The 16,601-nt window shown below is 46.6% G+C and overlaps 1 long non-coding RNA gene across 1 annotated transcript in view; it reads right to left on the bottom strand.

Moving 5' to 3' along the window:
• Window positions 1-1,879, bottom strand: part of LOC134965444 (uncharacterized) — a 94,521-nt gene extending 92,642 nt beyond the window's left edge. The window contains exon 1 of the long non-coding RNA XR_010188363.1: window positions 1,709-1,879. This is a non-coding gene — a long non-coding RNA (uncharacterized LOC134965444). The remainder of the gene's footprint in view (window positions 1-1,708) is intronic.
• Between the last annotated feature and the right edge of the window lie 14,722 nt (window positions 1,880-16,601).

Here is a 16,601-nt window from a genome sequence, read left to right on the forward strand (position 1 = left end):
GATTCCTCAGCCGTTGGTATCGCTGTGAGGGCTGGTCCGTGGCCAAGGTGGACAAGTGGTATCACAGACAAGAACATCTACGCCGCTTTGCGGACTCGAACTGACGTCGCTATTTCCGGCTTTTCTACAACATCCTTCTCCCGCTGGACGCAGCGGTGAGAGCCGCGACTCACAAAGCCGGCCACGGACAGCCCTCACAGCGATAGGAATCCCCGTGGGTAAGCCGCTGGGAGAGAGCAGATGAAGTGTCCCACCTACCCGTTGGTTTATCGGTAGGGAATTGCAAGATTCTTGGACTGAACTTATACAGCACCAGGTTATGATAGACCATTTAACTGCACAATCTAGTGACTATTGTTTGACATTAGAAAATAGATTTAGTAATCATTGTTGCACATATATCATAAAAGATTTGAATAAGCCTGAGAAGATTGTTAATGATAAATTACATGAAATACGGAAATTAAAAACAAACTGTAGTGTTGCCCACAGGAATATGGTAATGGAAGAGCCAGATACTGATTGGTGGTCATGGTTGAACCCCCTGACTTGGTTTTCTGGTATGGGAACTGGTTTACTAAACTTGCTTACTCGATTTTAAAGTGTATCTTTGCTGCAGTTTCTATAATATTACTTATTTACCTCATATTTAAATGCATGCCTAAGTGTTGTACATATTGTTTTAAAGGGATTAACTATACAATTAAACATACTACGACAAGAATTGTTACATTACAGAGGAAAATGTACTCTCAGGATGAGAGCATAGATGAAGAGACTGAAGAAATCGCAATGAAAAAATATGTGATTTAACCACTTGCCTAGCATGGTTGCCGTGTTGCCGATCACTGCTGATCGGTCAGCATGGCACGACTCCCCACCCAGCGGCTGCAGACATTAGCAGCCGCTGGGGAAATGTAAATTAGCCCCCCACCCAAAGCCCTTCCCCCAGTGTGTACCTGTTGTCTGCCGCTGGAAAAATTAGAGTAACGATGGTCGCGATGTTATTGCTGTTCCAGATGTTTCAATGTACGAAGGTGACAATCCAATGTTTCGGGGCAAAAACTATTTTTTTCAACATTAAAATAAACTTTTTTTTTTATAAAATCATTTTGGCTAAGTTTAAATACATGTTCTTCACCTAATCCACTCACACAAAAAAATTACAATTTCTGAGCTTTTTCTGAAAAAAATAAATAAATTGTCAGTTCAGTGGATAACTTTAACAATTGTATGGAATCAACCTCTCAAGTTACCTTGTCTTTTCTTAACAAATGATGCTCTGACTTAGCTTATAGGAAGCACTACAGAAGGAAAATAAGCTAAAATGTATTGTTGTATAAGCAGAAATAAATGAATTTCCTACTATTGTATAATGATTGATGGGCACAAAGTTCCTTATATATATATATAAACATATATATATATATATATATATATATATATATATATATGCATACATACACACATATACATATATATATATATATATATACTGTATATTCTGTCAAAACAGCAGGCACTCCAAAACTCTAGCAGGTACAGATGCCGCAGTGCACAGCTCACAAACGATAATAGAAGCAACAAACAGCAGCACTCATATTGGGCTTGTAAAACTCACACGGACTCCAAGTCTTATAGCCATGTTTCGGATTTTACTCCGTCATCAGGCTACAGGTAAAGCAACATACAAATATAGAAAGCATACCTTTATACCTTACAGAAACCAAAGTGTGTCCCTGCATTCCGTACTGCCATCAGAGCGAGGGCCGCCCACACTTCCGGTATCCCGTCAATTCCGGGTGCCAATGACACAATCACGCTGCGCCCATCGTCCAGGAGGCGATGGCATGGCAACCCGCTACAACAGCTGCAGCAGGTGCTAGGGAGGAAATAATCAAAAACATAATACAGTGTTTAAAACATCACAAGCATGAGACAACACCTTCATGTAATGCAAAACCTATTACAGTACATCATATATATACAAACACTATATATCACCTTTACATTAAATGAATAATGATGCACTAAACAAGCATTAGCAGCCACTTGATAGCTGTGCATAATGTCATAAAGAGTATCAGATACTAAAATTACAGACACCTGTGCTATCATTAAATATAAATGGCTCTCTATGGGGGTAATTCCAAGTTGATCGCAGCAGGAATCCTGTTAGCAATTGGGCAAAACCATGTGCACTGCAGGGGAGGCAGATATAACATGTGCAGAGAGAGTTAGATTTGGGTGTGGTGTGTTTAATCTGCAATCTAATTTGCAGTGTAAAAATAAAGCAGCTAGTATTTACCCTGCACAGAAATAAAATAACCCACCCAAATCTAACTCTCTCTGCAAATGTTATATCTGCCCCCCCTGCAGTGCACATGGTTTTGCCCAACTGCTAAAAAATTTCCTGCTACGATCAACTTGGAATTACCCCCTATATTCCAATCCATGAATAAATACGGGAGACTATAAATTTATAGGAAAAGATTTAAAGAGAGCTGATCATTAAGACCACGGGGTCTAACAGTATCAAGTTTCAAAATCCTAAATGCTTCTCTCTGAGGAAGATGTTTCCCTCGGTCTCCACCCCTACTGCATAAGCATGCGCAGTCAATCGATAATCGGCCGCTGTGCAACAGCGCACAGCAGCAATCAGGTCTGAATCGGGCCCAAGGTTTTGCCCAACTGCTAACAATTTGCTGTTGCGATCAACTCTGAATTACCCCCTCAGTCAATTAGCCGTGGGGCTTGTGCGGTGGGCTGGTTGCATTACCCAGAGCTATTTAATTGCAGCCCATGGCAAGCCCACGTGCTGCACTTACCGTGGGTTTCTACTCACAGGGGTATATTTACTAATGTGACCGATTTGGTGTTTTTTCGTCAAAGTGTAATCTCGGGAATTTACTAAACTAAAATGTCGGCAGTGATGAGGGCATTCGTATTTTTTTGGAAGTCAAAGAAAAAAAATACGAATGAATACACCATCGGTCAAATACGCCTGTTATTTGATACAACTCGGTAATTTACTAAAAATTCTAATTCACAAACACTGCCGGCAATAGCCAAACACTGCCGTGAAAAAATACAAATCGTAAAAAAAAACAGTTTTAAAATAGACCTGCTTTTTTTACCGTGTTCTGATAGGCATGCACGGATCCGTGAGATCCGTGCATGTTTATCAGTGGGAAGGGGTGTGAAAGGGTTAAAAAAACAGAAAAAAAATTGCGTGGGCTCCCCCCTACTAAGCATAACCAGCCTCTGGCTCTTTGAGCCGGTCCTGGTTGTAAAAATATGGGGGGGGAAATTACTGGTCCTGGTGCCAAAAATACGGGGGACAAAAGACGTAGGGGTCCCCCGTATTTCTAACACCAGCACCGGGCTCCACTAGTCAGAGAGATAATGCCACAGCCGGGGGACACTTTTATATAGGTCCCTGCGGCCCTGGCATTAAATCACTAACTAGTCACCCCTGGCTGGTACCCTGGAGGAGTGGGGACCCCTTAAATCAAGGGGTCCCCGCTCCAGCCACCCAGGGGCCAGGGGTAAAGCCCGAGGCTGTCCCCCCCCCATCCAAGGGCGGCGGATGGGGGGCTGATAGCCAAGTGTAAAAATAAGAATATTGTTTTTTGTAGCAGTACTACAAGTCCCAGCAAGCCTCCCCCGCAAGCTGGTACTTGGAGAACCACAAGTACCAGCATGCAGTGGAAAAACGGTCTCGCTGGTACCTGTAGTACTACTACAAAAAAAATACCCAACAAAAAAACAGAACACACACACCGTGACAGTAAAACTTTATTACATACATGCACACCTACATACACATACTTACCTATGGTCACACGAGGCTCGGTCCACTTCTCCATGTAGAATCCACGGGGTACCTGTGAATAAAATTATACTCACACAACCCAGTGTAGCTTCTGTCCCCTTTATAAGCCACGTACTCGGCAAAAAAACAAACCGGAAAACCTGAACCACGCACTGAAAGGGTTCTCATGGGACCCCTTTCCCCGACTGGCGGGACCCCCCGTGACTCGTGTCAAAGAGGGTCCCTTCAGCCAATCAGGGAGCGCCACGTCGTGGCACTCTCCTGATTGGCTGTGCGCTCCTGAGCTGTCAGTCAGGCTGCGCACTGAAGATACAATGTAGCGCATAGGCGCTCCATTGTATCCAATGGTGGGAACTTTGCGGACAGCGTTTGACCGCGTACACAATGAAGCCCTGCACGGATCTCATAGATCCCGCCGGGATTCATTGTGTTAAGTTCGGCAGTGTTTTACTAATCACTCACGTAAAACACTGGCCGAAATTACGAATGACATCGACATCGGAAAAAATGAAAATGCAGAATACGACAGAATAGTAAATGAGGCGTACAAAATTCAAAAAGTTGCAAATTCACACATTTGATGTCATTCGTGTTTGAACTTTAACCTCATTCAGTACAATACGAATTTTAGTACATATACCCCACGGTCTCCTAAAATGCAAACAGAAATCCACGTTAAGTAGGGCTTTTTGCCCATAACTCCAAGTGCTTAACCAAGAACCAATGGGTTAACAGTACACCCGCTTGCAGTGTGTTTACTGCTTGTGGAAATAGGCTTAAAATTCAAGAGCTCCGAACATTAAAGCTCGAAGCTATCATACCGCGGTAAGCCCGGAGGCTAATTGAATATACCGCTAAGTCTTTATCCATTAGATTGTTCAAATATCTGGCTCTTCCACATGTGTACTGGAAATTAAAAAAGGGTATATACAGTATGCAGTCACATTCAATTAGCCGCGGCTAATAGCCACAGCTGGATCATTTCAATTAGCAGGGAATACCCCTCACATGAATCCCTGATGGTAGACTGAAGCTCGTAGAAAAATCTGCAAGTAAATGGCACAACTAAGGGTTCATCTGTGGGGAAAACCATTTGATTCTGCCGTTTAAGTGGAATCAGTGGGTTTCTGCGTGGTAATTACTGGTTTTAAACCCCCCAAAACAGGCAATTTAATCGAATAGCCTTTCACACCTCTTCAGGGATTTTAGCTGGCAATTAACTGAATAATAACTAATGGAAAATGCCCGATACCAGACAAATACTGTGCAATTACTTTGGAATCACACTCACCTATTGGCGGTATTACTGTATATTCTGTACGCATTGGACACTCTTACATCCATGTCTGTAGTTGGTTGTATCTACAACATTGAGGTAAGGTATCCATACCTCCCAACTTCTGTATTAGTGGATACGGGACTGTGCCTGAAAAGGGTCGTGGGTTTAACAAAAGGGTCCAAGCCTTCACGGGAATGCCGCAATCGTGAGCCACGCCTCCCATTTTTGTCATTGTGGGGGACATGCCCAGTGCTCTATGAGCAGCTGGCATGCCACCAGTCCCCCCGTCTCCCGTGAATAGACGCTGTGCACATGTGCACAACATCTATTCACAGCTGCTCTGCTAACAGAGCAGCAAGTGAGAGGGAGCCTCCCAACTGCCACCCCACTGCGGGACACTACTGTCCATGGGTGGGAGAGCGGGACAGTCCCAAAAAAATGGGACTGTCCCGGGACAGTTTGGAGGTATGGGTATCTAGGGTTGTTACACTGCAAGGTCCAAAATATAAAAGTGAGATGTAACAAAATAATGTAATCTATTTCAACGTTGGTGGGTATATCGTTTCCACGCACTCAGATATGTTACTATGACAATTCATAATCAATAAGATAGAAATCAATAATAAAAAAAAGACGACTAAAAATAACTAAAAGCTATTTTTAAAATGTAATTGAAGTAAGAGAAGATTAGAGCTGCCTGAGGAAGAGGACAGCTAGTCCTTGAAATGGGATTAATTTTAGGTCTACATAGTGCATATTTAACCTCCAGAAAAATGGCTGCCACCTGTAAAACTCAATCTGTGATAGAGACAATGGGGCTCATTCCGAGTTGATCGCACGCTGCCGATTTTCACAGCGCAGCGATCAGGTTACTACTGCGTATGCACCACAATGCGCACGTGCGTCATACGGGTACAAACAGCATCGTTGCTGGGCAATACTTCTAGCGACGAATCCATTCCCACAGGTGATCGCAAGGATACTGACAGAAAGAGGGCGTTTATGGGTGTCAACTGACCGTTTTCTGGGAGTGGTAGGGAAAACGCAGGCGTGTCCAGGCATTTGCAGGGCGGGCTTCTGACGTCAATTCCGGGACCGGACAGGCTGAAGTGATCGCAAGGGCTGAGTAATTTCAAACCTACTCTGAAACTGCAAAAAACTTTTTCATCCCGCTCGGCTGCACATGCAATCGCACGCTTGCAAAGCGAAAATACACTCCCCCGTGGGCGGCGACTATGCGTTTGCATGGTTGCAAAAAGTAGCTAGCGAGCGATCAGCTCGGAATGAGGGCCAATGTTGTGCTCAAGGGGCTGTTTCAGAGATGTCTGCTATTAACACAGCCGCTGCGTCTTTGCACACAGTGGCTGTGCTAAAATAGGATTTTAATTACCCACCGGTAAATCATTTTCTCGTAGTCCGTAGAGGATACTGGGGTTCCATTTAGTACCATGGGGTATAGACGGGTCCACTAGGAGCCATGGGCACTTTAAGAATTTGATAGTGTGGGCGGCTGCTCCCTCTATGCCCCTCCTACCAGACTCAGTGTAGGAAACTGCCCGAGAAGACGGACATATTTTGAGAGAAGGATAGATAAGGATACTGGTGAGATTCCGAACCAGCACACACAAACAAGAGGAAAGCCATGCTAACCAAACTTGAAACAGAAAACACAAAAAGCTGAACCAAATAACAATACTTAACCAAGTAACATTACAGGAAGAATGAAGCCCCGGGCGGGCGCCCAGTATCCTCTACAGACTACGAGAAAAGGATCCTATTTTCTCTTACGTCCTAGAGGATACTGGGGTTCCATTTAGTACCATGGGGAAGTACCAAAGCTCCCAAAGCGGGTGGGATAGTGCGGAGGTTCCTGCAGAACAGATTGACCAAACTGAAGGTCCTCAGAGGCCAAAGTATCGAACTCGTAAAACTTTGCAAACGTGTTCGAACCTGACCAAGTAGCTGCTCGGCAGAGGTGTAAAGCCGAGACACCCCGGGCAGCCGCCCAAGAAGAACCCACCAACCTAGTCGAGTTGGCCTGAGCAGATTTTGAAACCGGCAAGCATGCTGGATAGAGAGCCTGATCCAGCGTGCAATGGACTGCTTTGAAGCAGGACACCCAATATTATTGGGATCATAGAGAATGAACAGCGAGTCAGATTTCCTGTAACGAGCTGTCCTCTTTTATAGTTTGAAATAGAGAAGAGTCGTGGCGCCAACCGATGCAAGCTGCAAATCGACTGGTCAAGGAGGTATCCCCAATACCCAAATGGAAGCGTATACAATAGAGTTAAACCAGAAGATGTGCGCTAATCGGGAAAATAAAATATGAAATGGTACTTCCCTTACACAACTTCTGTCGTGGGATTTACCGTATTATTCCAATAACATGGATCCATATGTGAAAAAGAAAATTAAAATATATAGTGTAGTATGTTCAAAATAACAATTTTTAATACAATACACTAACAATCAACTATAAAATCATTGTACATCAGTTTGCTGCAAGCAAAGGTGGTAGATGGGAAATTACCAGAGGATGGAAATATTTGAGGCTTTAAATAGTGCCTTTAAGTTCTGGTTGGCTAAAAAACATCCGATATCTTGAAATCAAGTGAAGGTGGGGGTTTACCAGATTTATATGAAGTGATTGCGTTTGAGATGTTACCCAAGGGAGATATCGGCTCCGGAACCTAATTCTCCACAATCCTCCGTTCGTCTGGTAAATCTTCCTTCAGCAGTGGTTAGTCTGTCATACAGTGCCGACGCGTTTCGGGATCTCTCCCTTCATCAAGGCTGCATGACAGACTGTGAACAGAATGAGCTATTTATGCTCTGCATGAGAAACACATCCGGGTCAAAGATCACGTCATAATAAAAATGATTTACATCGTATAATCTATAAATAATATCCATATCACATAGCTATAACTGGGTGATAAATCTCCAGGGACTGATATATAAAATCTATCTTTGGAAACAGTTAAAAGAAAAACATAATAATAAAATACCCGGAAGTAGTATTATTTTAACTTCCGGTCCGGCGGTGTCGTTATTTTTTAAGTTCATGTTCATCAATATAAAGTTCTTTATTGGTTCTTTAGGGTGTTCCTGGATGCCGACACCTTCAAAGCCCTCACAACATCCAAAGACTTTGGAGTAGCAGAGGTGTCCATAACAGCCGGAACCACAATAGGTTGGTTGATGTAAAACGTGGACACCACCTTAGGAAGGAATTGCTGACGAGTGCTAAATTCAGCTCTGTCCTCATGGAAATTTAAGTAGGGGCTCTTGTGAGACAACGCCCCTAGCTCCGACACACGTCTCGCTGAAGCCAAGGCCAACGGTGTGACTGTCTTCCAAGTAAGATATTTAACCTCTACCTCCTGTAACGGTTCAAACCAGTCCAATTGGAGGAACCGCAGCACCAAGTTGAGATGCCAAGGTGCCGTAGGAGGCACAAAGGGAGGATAGATGTGCAGAACTCCTTTTAAGAACATCTGGATCTCAGGAAGAGAAGCCAATTTTTTCTGAAAAAAAATGGACAAGGCCGAAATCTGGACTTTTATTGAGCCCAGACGAAGGCCCACATCCACAACCGACTGCAGAAAAAGCAAGAAACGTCCCAGATGAAATTCTACCGCAGAATATTTTCTGCTCTCACACTAAGAGATGTATTTCTTCCAAATATAGTGGTAATGTTTAGACGTCACCCCCTTCCTGGCTTGAATCATAGTCAGGATGACTTTGTCAGGGATGCCTCTCCCGGCAAGAATCAGCCGTTCAACTTCCATGCTGTCAAACGTAGCCATGGTAAGTCATGATAGACGAATGGGCCCTGTTGCATAAGATCCTCGCGAAGAGGTAGAGGTCACGGTTTTTCGAGAAGTGTCTCCAGGAGGTCCGCGTACCAGACCCTACTTGGCCAGTCTGGAGCAATGAGAATTGCTTGAACCTTTTCCTTTTATATTCTTTTCAGAATTCTTGGGATCAGAGGAAGTGGAGGAAACACGTACATCATCTGATATACCCATGGAGTCGTCAGAGCGTCCACTGCCACTGCCTGTGGGTCTCTCGACCTGGAACAATACCGATTGAGCTTCTTGTTGAGACGAGAGGCCATCATGTCGATCTGTGGTTATCCCCATCGACTTGTCAAGCACCTGAACACCTCCGGATGAAGGCCCCACTCCCCTGGGTGCAGGTCGTGTCTGCTGAGGAAGTCTGCTTCCCAGTTGTCTGCTCCTGGAATGAAGAGCGCCAACAACGCGCAAGCGTGTTTTTCAGCCTAGCGGAGAATTCTTGACACCTCTGACATTGCTGCTCTGATTTTCGTTCCACACCGTCGGTTTATGTACGTTATTGCTGTCACATTGTTCGACTGGACCTGAATGGCCCGATCTTGAAGAAGATATGAAGCCTGCAGAAGGGCGTTGTATATAGCCCTGAGTTCCAGAATGTTGATTGGAAGGATGACTACCTGACTTGACCATCTTCCTTGAAACTGCACCCCCTGGGTGACTGCTCCCCAACCTCTGAGGCTTGCATCCGTGGTTGGCAGAATCCAATTTTGAATCCTGACCCGTCGGCCCATGATCAGGTGAGAAGTCTGTAGCCACGACAGAAGGGAAATCCTGGCCTTTGGTGACAGACGGATCCTCTGGTGCATGTGAAGATGTGATCCAGACCATTTGTCCAACATATCGAGCTGGAAGGGTCATGCATGAAACTTTCCATACGGAAGAGCCTCGTAAGAGGCCACCATTTTTCCCAGAAGGCGAATGCATAGGTGCACCGATATCCGGGTTGGTTTCAGGACATCCCGAACCATCAACTGGATTACCAATGCCTTTTCCAACGGAAGAAAAAATTTCTGCGACTGTGTGTCCAGAATCATTCCCAGAAATGGGAGCCTCCAAGTTTGCTCGAACTGAGATTTCGGAAGATTCAGAATCCAGCCGTGATCCAGGAGTAGTTGGGTTGTGAGGCCAATACTGTTCAACAACTTCTCCCTGGATGGACCTTTATCAGAAAATCGTCCAGGTACAGAATTATGGGGGTAAGTCAGAGTTGGTCGCAGCAGCAAATTGTTAGCAGCTGGGCAAAACCATGTGCACTGCAGGAGGGGGCAGATATAACATGTGCAGGGAGAGTTAGATTTAGGTGTGGTGTATTCAAACTGAAATCTAAATTGCAGTGTAAAAATAAAGCAACCAGTATTTACCCTGCACAGAAACAATATAACCCACCCAAATCTAACTCTCTCTGCAAATGTTATATCTGGCCCCCTGCAGTGCACATGGTTTTGCCCAACTGCTAACAGATTTGCTGCTGTTATCAACTCTGACTTACCCCCAGAGTCCACGTTGCTGCACTGTGTCCCTCCCCCTGTTCCCAGGCATGAGAGAGGGCTGTGTGCTCAGGGTTGCAGTCTCCATGAAAGCTCCCCTGTCACAAGAGCCTGCAGAATCCAGTGTGGAAAGCTGCAGCGTGAGTGACAGTGACTCATTCACTGTCACTGACTGCAGGCCACCAGTGTGCCCTCATCAGTCCCGCGCTCTATGCACAAGTGTTCAATCCCGCCGGCCAGACTCCTGTCTCCGTCCTCTCTCCCTCTCCTCCCTCAACGTGGCAGCCAGCATTGCGCGCAGTGCCCTCAGATCATTTTGACTGCGGAAACAGCCTCCCTAGCGCCCCCTCATTCCAGCACCCGGTGCATGTGACTCCCTAGCCCCCCCCCCCCCTATTTACAGCCATGACATGGGTCATCTGAGTAGCCCTTAGATTACTCAGGGCGCCAGGAAATTTATGCTGCTGATGCTGTGTCCTTCGACTGGCTTCAGCATGCTCAGAAAATGGGGCCAACAACCCCCTTTTTCTGCAGCTTTAGCTGCTGCTGCCCCCAAATGGCAGCAACAAGTCAGTCATGCTGCGGTGTTTGGGGCACTGCGAATGACATTGCAACCCCGGATCTGCACATGCACAGATCCAAAAACATTGTAGATGTATGTAAATGGGGGGGTCATTCCGACCCATTCGCACGCTGCAGTTTTTTTGCAGAGGTGCAAATGGGTCAGAACTGCGCATGCACAGCGGCCGCAATGCGCAGGCACATCCCTGCCAGACGACGGGGAATGCCAGGCAGCGACTGATCTAACGAGGATTTCGATTGCAGTGGCGATCGCAAGGTGACTGACAGCAGGTAGGCGTTACTGGGTGGCAACTAACCGTTTTCTGGGAGTGGAGAGGAAAAAGCAGGCATGTCCAGGCGTTTGCAGGGCGCGTGTCTGACGTCAATTCTGGGACCTGACAGGCTGAAGTGATCGCAGTGACTGAGTAAGTTTAGAGCTACTCAGAAACTGTACAAAATGTGTTTGTACAGCTACCCTGCACAAGCGTTAGCACACTTGCACAGCTAAAATACACTCCCCCATAGGCGGCGACTATCTGATCGCACGGGCTGCAAAAAGTTCCAGCGCGCGATCAACTCAGAATTACCCCCTATGTCCATCTCTGAATTAGGCCCCACTATTTCTAATGGCAGTTCAGAGTATTAGGATAATATTAGTGATGTGCACCGGAAATTTTTCGGGTTTTGTGTTTTGGTTTTGGGTTCAGTTCCGCGGCCGTGTTTTGGGTTCGAACGCGTTTTGGCAAAACCTCACCGAATTTTTTTTGTCGGATTCGGGTGTGTTTTGGATTCGGGTGTTTTTTTCAAAAAAAACTAAAAAACAGCTTAAATCATAGAATTTGGGGGTCATTTTGATCCAATAGTATTACTAACCTCAATAACCATAATTTCCACTCATTTCCAGTCTATTCTGAACACCTCACACCTCACAATATTATTTTTAGTCCTAAAATTTGCACCGAGGTCGCTGGATGGCTAAGCTAAGCGACACAAGTGGCCGACACAAACACCTGGCCCATCTAGGAGTGGCACTGCAGTGTCAGGCAGGATGGCCCTTCAAAAAAATACTCCCCAAACAGCACATGACGCAAAGAAAAAAAGAGGCGCAATGAGGTAGCTGTGTGACTAAGCTCAGCGACCCAAGTGGCCGACACAAACACCTGGCCCATCTAGGAGTGGCACTGCAGTGTGAGACAGGATGGCCCTTCAAAAAAATACTCCCCAAACAGCACATGACGAAAAGAAAAAAAGAGGCGCAATGAGGTAGCTGTGTGACTAAGCTAAGCGACCCTAGTGGCCGACACAAACACCTGGCCCATCTAGGAGTGGCACTGCAGTGTCACGCAGGATGGCCCTTCAAAAAAATACTCCCCAAACAGCACATGACGCAAAGAAAAAAAGAGGCGCAATGAGGTAGCTGTGTGACTAAGCTAAGCGACCCTAGTGGCCGACACAAACACCTGGCCCATCTAGAAGTGTCACTGCAGTGTCACGCAGGATGGCCCTTCAAAAAAATACTCCCCAAACAGCACATGACGCAAAGAAAAAAAGAGGCACAATGAGGTAGCTGTGTGACTAAGCTCAGCGACCCAAGTGGCCGACACAAACACCTGGCCCATCTAGGAGTGGCACTGCAGTGTCAGACAGGATGGCCCTTCAAAAAAATACTCCCCAAACAGCACATGACGCAAAGAAAAAAAGAGGCGCAATGAGGTAGCTGTGTGACTAAGCTCAGCGACCCAAGTGGCCAACACAAACACCTGGCCCACCTAGGAGTGGCACTGCAGTGTCAGACAGGATGGCCCTTCAAAAAAATACTCCCCAAACAGCACATGACGCAAAGAAAAAAAGAGGCGCAATGAGGTAGCTGTGTGACTAAGCTCAGCGACCCAAGTGGCCGACACAAACACCTGGCCCATCTAGGAGTGGCACTGCAGTGTCAGACAGGATGGCCCTTCAAAAAAATACTCCCCAAACAGCACATGACGCAAAGAAAAAAAGAGGCGCAATGAGGTAGCTGTGTAACTAAGCTAAGCGACCCTAGTGGCCGACGCAAACACCTGGCCCATCTAGGAGTGGCACTGCAGTGTCAGGCAGGATGGCCCTTCAAAAAAATACTCCCCAAACAGCACATGACGCAAAGAAAAAAAGAGGCGCAATGAGGTAGCTGTGTGACTAAGCTCAGCGACCCAAGTGGCCGACACAAACACCTGGCCCATCTAGGAGTGGCACTGCGGTGTCAGACAGGATGGCCCTTCAAAAAAATACTCCCCAAACAGCACATGACGCAAAGAAAAAAAGAGGCGCAATGAGGTAGCTGTGTGACTAAGCTCAGCGACCCAAGTGGCCGACACAAACACCTGACCCATCTAGGAGTGGCACTGCAGTGTCAGACAGGATGGCCCTTCAAAACAATACTCCCCAAACAGCACATGACGCAAAGAAAAAAAGAGGCGCAATGAGGTAGCTGTGTGACTAAGCTAAGCGACCCTAGTGGCCGACACAAATATCTGGCCCATCTAGGAGTGGCACTGCAGTGTCAGGCAGGATGGCCCTTCAAAAAAATACTCCCCAAACAGCACATGACGCAAAGAAAAAAAGAGGCGCAATGAGGTAGCTGTGTGACTAAGCTCAGCGACCCAAGTGGCCGACACAAACACCTGGCCCATCTAGGAGTGGCACTGCAGTGTCAGACAGGATGGCCCTTCAAAAAAATACTCCACAAACAGCACATGACCCTTCAAAAAAATACTCCCCAAACAGCACATGACGCAAAGAAAAATGAAAGAAAAAAGAGGTGCAAGATGGAATTGTCCTTGGGCCCTCCCACCCACCCTTATGTTGTATAAACAGGACATGCACACTTTAACAAACCCATCATTTCAGCGACAGGGTCTGCCACACGACTGTAACTGAAATGACTGGTTGGTTTGGGCCCCCACCAAAAAAGAAGCAATCAATCTCTCCTTGCACAAACTGGCTCTACAGAGGCAAGATGTCCACCTCATCATCATCATCTGATTCATCACCCCTTTCACTGTGTACATCCCCCTCCTCACAGATTATTAATTCGTCCCCACTGGAATCCACCATCTCAGGTCCCCGTGTACTTTCTGGAGGCAATTGCTGCTGGTGAATGTCTCCATGGAGGAATTGATTATAATTCATTTTAATGAACATCATCTTCTCCACATTTTCTGGAAGTAACCTCGTACGCCGATTGCTGACAAGGTGAGCGGCGGCACTAAACACTCTTTCGGAGTACACACTGGAGGGAGGGCAACTGGCAACTTAGGTAGAATAAAGCCAGTTTGTGCAAGGGCCTCCAAATTGCCTCTTTTTCCTGCCAGTATACGTACGGACTGTCTGACGTGCCTACTTGGATGCGGTCACTCATATAATCCTCCACCATTCTTTCAATGGTGAGAGAATAATATGCAGTGACAGTAGACGACATGTCAGTAATCGTTGGCAGGTCCTTCAGTCCGGACCAGATGTCAGCATTAGCAGTCGCTCCAGACTGCCCTGCATCACCGCCAGCGGGTGGGCTCGGAATTCGTAGCCTTTTCCTCGCATCCCCAGTTGCGGGAGAATGTGAAGGAGGAGATGTTGACGGGTCGCGTTCCGCTTGACTTGACAATTTTCTCACCAGCAGGTCTTTGAACCTCTGCAGACTTGTGTCTGCCGGAAAGAGAGATCCAATGTAGGTTTTAAACCTAGGATCGAGCACGGTGGCCAAAATGTAGTGCTCTGATTTCAACAGATTGACCACCCGTGAATCCTGGTTAAGCGAATGAAGGGCTCCATCCACAAGTCCCACATGCCTAGCGGAATCGCTCTGTTTTAGCTCCTCCTTCAATGCCTCCAGCTTCTTCTGCAAAAGCCTGATGAGGGGAATGACCTGACTCAGGCTGGCAGTGTCTGAACTGACTTCACGTGTGGCAAGTTCAAAAGGTTGCAGAACCTTGCACAACGTTGAAATCATTCTCCACTGCGCTTGAGACAGGTGCATTCCACCTCCTTTGCCTATATCGTGGGCAGATGTATAGGCTTGAATGGCCTTTTGCTGCTCCTCCATCCTCTGAAGCATATAGAGGGTTGAATTCCACCTCGTTACCACCTCTTGCTTCAGATGATGGCAGGGCAGGTTCAGGTGTTTTTGGTGGTGCTCCAGTCTTCTGTACGCGGTGCCTGTACGCCGAAAGTGGCCCACAATTCTTCTGGCCACCGACAGCATCTCTTGCATGACCCTGTCAGTTTTTTAAATAATTCTGCACCACCAAATTCAAGGTATGTGCAAAACATGGGACGTGCTGGAATTTGCCCAGATGTAATGCACACACAATATTGCTGGCGTTGTCCGATGCCACAAATCCCCAGGAGAGTCCAATTGTGGTAAGCCATTCTGCGATGATCTTCCTCAGTTGCCGTAAGAGGTTTTCAGCTGTGTGTGTATTCTGGAAAGCGGTGATACTAAGCGTAGCCTGCCTAGGAACGAGTTGGCGTTTGCGAGATGCTGCTACTGGTGCCGCCGCTGCTGTTCTTGCAGCGGGAGGCAATACATCTACCCAGTGGGCTGTCACAGTCATATAGTCCTGAGTCTGCCCTGCTCCACTTGTCCACATGTCCGTGGTTAAGTGGACATTGGGTACAACTGCATTTTTTAGGACACTGGTGACTCATTTTCTGACGTCCGTGTACATTCTCGGTATCGCCTGCCTAGAGAAGTGGAACCTAGATGGTATTTGGTAACGGGGGCACACTACCTCAAGCAATTCTCTAGTTCCCCGTGAACTAACGGCGGATACTGGACGCACGTCTAACACCAACATAGTTGTCAAGGCCTGAGTTATCCGCTTTGCAACAGGATGACTGCTGTGATATTTCATCTTCCTCGCAAAGGACTGTTGGACAGTCAATTGCTTACTGGAAGTAGTACAAGTGGTCTTCCGACTTCCCCTCTGGGATGACGATCGACTCCCAGCAGCAACAACAGCAGCGCCAGCAGCAGTAGGCGTTACACTCAAGGATGCATCGGAGGAATCCCAGGCAGGAGAGGACTCGTCAGACTTGCCAGTGACATGGCCTGCAGGACTATAGGCTTTCCTGGGTAAGGAGGAAATTGACACTGAGGGAGTTGGTGGTGTGTTTTGCGGGAGCTTGGTTACAAGAGGAAGGGATTTACTGGTCAGTGGACTGCTTCCGCTGTCGCCCAAAGTTTTTGAACTTGTCACTGACTTATTATGAATGCGCTGCAAGTGACGTATAAGGGAGGATGTTCCGAGGTGGTTAACGTCCTTACCCCTACTTATTACAGCTTGACAAAGGCAACACACGGCTTGACACCAGTTGTCCGCATTTCTGTTGAAATAATTCCACACTGAAGAGCTGATTTTTTTTGTATTTTGACCAGGCATGTCAATGGCCATATTCGTCCCATGGACAACAGGTGTCTCCCCGGGTGCCTAACTTAAACAAACCACCTCACCATCAGAATCCTCCTTGTCAATTTCCTCCCCAGCACCAGCAACACCCATATCCTCATCCTGGTGTACTTCAACACTGACATCTTCAAT

This window comes from Pseudophryne corroboree, chromosome 10 (assembly GCF_028390025.1).
Source record: "Pseudophryne corroboree isolate aPseCor3 chromosome 10, aPseCor3.hap2, whole genome shotgun sequence".
NCBI lineage: Eukaryota > Metazoa > Chordata > Amphibia > Anura > Myobatrachidae > Pseudophryne > Pseudophryne corroboree.